At 47.8% G+C, this 4,998-nt stretch overlaps 1 pseudogene; it reads right to left on the minus strand.

The window, feature by feature from the left end:
* Nucleotides 1-3,279, minus strand: part of LOC110595057 — a 16,879-nt pseudogene extending 13,600 nt beyond the window's left edge.
* Between the last annotated feature and the right edge of the window lie 1,719 nt (nucleotides 3,280-4,998).

Consider the following 4,998-nt stretch of genomic DNA (forward strand, 5'->3'; position numbering starts at 1 on the left):
CATGTTCTCACTCATATAGTGGACCTTGAACATCCAATGTAATACTATAAGAAAATGACTGACAGTGGTGGGATACTGGGGGGTAGAGGGGAAGGGAGATGAGATTAACGGTAGTAAATATCTGTCTGGGGATGGGGAGACACCTGGTATCAACAAGGGTGCCTGAACGAAGCATATTTGTATGCCTAACCCTTAACTGTACCACACAATATTATAATAAAAAATATTGATTTAAAAAAATGGAAGTAGAATTACTTATTTTTAAACTGTTATGTACATAAAGAGTAAATTAGACAATCTGACACAGAAAAGACAGTGTAGAAATGAACTGCACCAAAGATTTGTTTTAGATAATTCTCTAACTTGCCTCAAGTAGCAGTTGCATGGTCCCTCCTTAATCTCAGGTGTGCCCTGAGTAGAGGCCAGCACAAGAGGGGCCCCGCCCAGGGGTACTCACAGGTGGAGGTTTCTCTCCAAAGGAGCATTTCTGCTGTGAGATCAATCCTCACCACAGTCAGATTCCACTATGGCCCAAGCAGCCTCCTGCCCTGTCCTGTAATGGTTCAGGGACCCCCTTGTGTGTGGAAGAGGGGGTTCTTCTTCAGGGATGGGAGGTCCCCGTCTATGTCCAACCTCTCATGGGTTGGACCCTCCCTTGTAGACCCTACCGCTTCATTTCTCTCATCATTCTCCTGGGGCAGAAACCTGAACTGACTCTTTGAGCTCAGAGAAGACAGAACTAGGGGACTTCACCTGAGTCTACCTGTTCCAGGGAGTCACTGGAGTTTAACAACAGGTAGGAGGAGTTGCTGCTTGAGCCACGGCACCTGTAGGTTCCCCCGTTGGCTGAGGTCACAGGACTCATGGAGAACTCGCCTTGGAACAGTTGAACTTGGTACTTTGGTCTTAGATGCAGGAGAGGACTTGCAGCCCCCTCCTTGGTCAGAAGGAAAGTGTCCACTGGGCTTTGTGAGTGACACAACAGGGTCATGTTCTCTCCTGAGGCCACTATGGGATGTGGCTAAACTGAAAGGGAGTGTCTGTCAGAGAGCAGTCCTAGAGAGAAGAGGATGGATGAAGGACTGCCACACCTTGTTCTGACCAGACTTCCCCAGGGCCTCTCGCTGGGGACCCTCAGTCTCTCTGTCTCTGTTGTCTCTGAGTCTCTCCCCACCCCTACTCCCATCTCTCTCTGTCTCTTCCTCCCTTGAACTCCCCCTGTCATCATCCCACCCATCACTACGTGGGGGTCCCCAAACAGGACCTGTGTGGAGTCTGGATCCTTAGCTCAATCCATTGGTCTCCTCACCTGAGATCAAGATGCCTAGGTGGTTGGTGGGGGCTGACCACTTGGAGGAGAGATTCTGCCCACCGTAGCATCTGTACTGACCACATGGAAGCCACTCACAGGTCCCAGGAGGAAGTCAGCCTAGGAGATCCTGGCCTGGGGCTGCTGTCCAGGACTCTGAATAAGATCTTGTCCCCGCTTCTTGGACAGGGTGAACCTGGTGTATCTGACATAAAAGCGACATTGGAGAGTCAGGTTTTCTCTAGGGGCCACGACAGGGCCCTGCAGGGTCAGGAGAGAGGACTTTCTAGACATTCCTGGAGGAAGAGAGGAGCTGGGATTGCAGGGCTAGCTCCTCCTACATCTTCCCCTCCCTGTCCTGGCCCTGCAGGTCTCACTGTCATTCATACTCTCTGTCTTTCACCCCAGGAGCTTCTCTTTTAGACTGAGTATCCTGGAATCATTTCAGACCTTGGGGTTTCCCCTGACCTTGGCCTCTGTCTGTCTGTTCTATCCCCATCTCACATTGAGCAGGACGTAGCAGAAAATAGACTCAGGACCTTCCTGAGTCAGTCTCTTCTATATGAGGGTGGCTGAAGACTCCTTCCCTCTAGAGCTTCCCATGAAGTCTCCATCATATCTAACCCATTCATCAACCCACCCTTGTGGGGTCCTCACCATGACCAGCTGTCAATCAAACTCCCAATAACCTGCCTTGTGCCTCAGGATTGTATAATAAAAGTCTGTGGCTTCCTCACCAGAGATCAGGGTGTCCAAGGAGTCACTTGATTCTGACCACACCTGGTGTGTGTTCCTATAATAGCCTGGGCATGTGAAGGTCCACCTGTGGCTGTGGGTCACAGGTCCCACAGGGAACCTGGCCTGGAACTGCCCAGTTGGATGCTTCTGTGAATCCAGAGCCCAGGCATGAGTGTATCTTCCTTCCTCAATGAGAATGAACTTTCCAAATCCCCCCAAAGAGCTACTGGAGAATCACATTCCCTCCTGGGGTCATTACAGGGATAGACAAGGCTGAGAGAGTGGGTTTTCTGTAGCCTTCTAGGAGAGAAGGTGACACAGTGTTAAATGGGACTGACACCTCCCATATCATCACCCAGGGTTGGGTTGTTCAGGGAGACACTACCAAGAACAGATCCCTCTCCTGAGGGCAGAGCCTGAGGCTGGGAAACCTGAGTGTCCTGTCACCTGTAACCACCAGCTCCAGGGTGTCATTGCACCCTGACCAACTAGTGCAGCTTCCATAGAAACAGCAATATTTTCCTGTGTATTCATCTGTCATGTATGAGATGCAAAACTTGCCCTTGTTCCCAGGCTCCTGTGTGCTCTGTATCTCCCTGGGAAATTAGCTTCCCTCTTTATTAAAATGGTACTTCTGGGCTTCCAGAGTCCCCTGACACCACATAGTCACAGGTCTGCCCCAGGAGATCACAGAACCTGGTTCAGACCAGAGGGTTAGTTTGGGGAGGTACCCTGGAAGGAAATCATACCCTGGGTTCCATGACATCCTCACCCCTCAGATACCCATTCTCAGTCCCAGGATCCTCCCAGTGTCCCCAATGGTCAGCCCAGAACTGCTGTTCTTCATCCACAGCTGTCCTGGGGTGGTCCCTTATCCCTAGTAAGAAGGAAGGACCTGGGACACCTGGGGACAGACTCACCTGCCTACACTCGGGTCCTGGGGCCCAGACTCAACCCTGGAAGAGAGTTCCCTGTGAGAGCTTTGTCCTCTGAAACCTGAAAGGAACCTTTTCCCCCAAGATCCTCCTGAGCCCCAGGGGTCTCTTCTTGGACAAGAGCCTGACTGTGGGGTGGGGTCCCTCTCTGACTAGGGTCTCCCCTTCCCTTCTTCAACTCTTACCAAAGCAGAGAAAGGCTGTTAGGGTGGATGTCTCCTCATGATGTCTCCTCTTACTGGTTCTCACTGTGCAGATGGGTGAGATCGTGGTTCTTGATAGGAAAGACAGACACATATATTGGCCCCTTGGGGCTCGGTTATTTTGATCACAGGACTGCTGCACCAGCCTCACGGAAAGGGGACTTATCTCCCTAGAATGCTGGTTCTCATTTTTACTATATTGGGCATGGGATTAGCATCAGACTCTCAGGAGACATTTAGCACAGAAATGCTATCTGTACTGACGCCTGGCAAATGTCTATCTGATCTATCCTCATCCCACTGAAGGTCAGGGCATAATAGCAAATAGATCCAGGGCCTTCCTGAGTTGGCTTCTTTTAGGTGAGGGTGACTGAGGGCTTCTTTTTTCCTCTAGAACCTCCCATGGAGTCTCCTTTACTTCTCAGCCCTTCCACCAACACATCTTTGTGGAGTCTTCACCATGGCCTGTCTTCTTACCAGCCCTGGAGATGCTTCAAGGAAAATGTAGATTAATACTGCATGGCAAATTCAGGTCAGCTGAGACAGAGCTATCATCTGACTGTGCCATTCAAGTTAAGCTGTTTATGGAAATGAGAAGAAAGGTGAAATAAGAAAGAAATGCTGATTCTTCTCTTGCTCTTGGAATATAAATTTTATTTCTGTCAATTAGTTTTCTTCTCTCATTTTTTTCTTTCTTTCTTTGGTCTTCTTTTTTTTCCAAAACAGCATCCATTCCCCATCTCTTTGTGAACAAACTCTGCTTTCTTCCTGCCTCCTTAGGGCAGCTTGTATACTGGGTCATTGTTTTACCTTAGTTCATGGTCAAGGTATTGGAAATAATTACTTAGATTTGAGTGCTAAATTGAGGAAATGGGAGGGACTGACTTTTATTTAATGCCTCACTGTACTATTCAAGTTGAGCTCTAGGTGGCAAAGAGATCAAAGGAGAAATGGTAAATATGCGGAAAATGACTTCTCTTTCTACCTAGAAGTTCTTTTATCAAATAGTTCCCTTCTTGGATTTCTCTCCTCCTTTTATTGTTATTTTTTTTTACTACATCATCTATATCTTTCTCCTTGGGAACAAACCTCTGTAACAGTCCAGCCTTCTCACGGACCCTTGTTTTCTTGGCCATCTCTCTGCACCTCAATCCATAGGCAAGGTTTTAAGAACAATTCAGTATGTTTGAGATGTGATTTGGAAAGTTGAATGGGAAACTGGTTTTTATTTAATTCCTACCTCTGATCCATTGTCTGTGTGACCTTGGACAGTAGCTTTCCTTCTCTTAGCACTGGTTTCCTCATTTGAAGCATACTTTCATGAATTACACTCCTCAGAGTGGTTGTGAGTGTCAGTGGTGCCTCGATCATGCAAGGGGCTCAATCATGGTTAAATTACAGGAAAGGTTAAGGCATGAGTGGTTGGGACATGAAAGGATCCTGTCACAGAATTCCAAAGTCAAGTTGGACAACTGAGGCACTGTAATTTGCTCCTAATACTGAGAAATGCTGCATATATTATTGCTGAAATGTGCAAATATCAAAGTCATGATCAGAAAAGTTCCCTTAGTGGAGATGAATCTACAGCAAAAAACAGAGACCAAAGCTGAGTTGCAACAGGTGCCTGTGAACTTTAAGATCATTGGGGTGGAAGTTTTTGTTTCTGTGTGGACACAGGAACCCTAGGGTCTGCACAGATAGGGAACAGGTCAGGGCTCCAAGGAGATTATAGTCCTCTCATCAGCCATACCCATGGATGGAGTGGAACAAAAACAACATAGGAAGTTCCCTCAAGGGAGTGTCCAAACAGTCC

This window comes from Carlito syrichta, unplaced genomic scaffold (assembly GCF_000164805.1).
Source record: "Carlito syrichta isolate Samal-C Ts95f unplaced genomic scaffold, Tarsius_syrichta-2.0.1 Scaffold70306, whole genome shotgun sequence".
Lineage (NCBI taxonomy): Eukaryota > Metazoa > Chordata > Mammalia > Primates > Tarsiidae > Carlito > Carlito syrichta.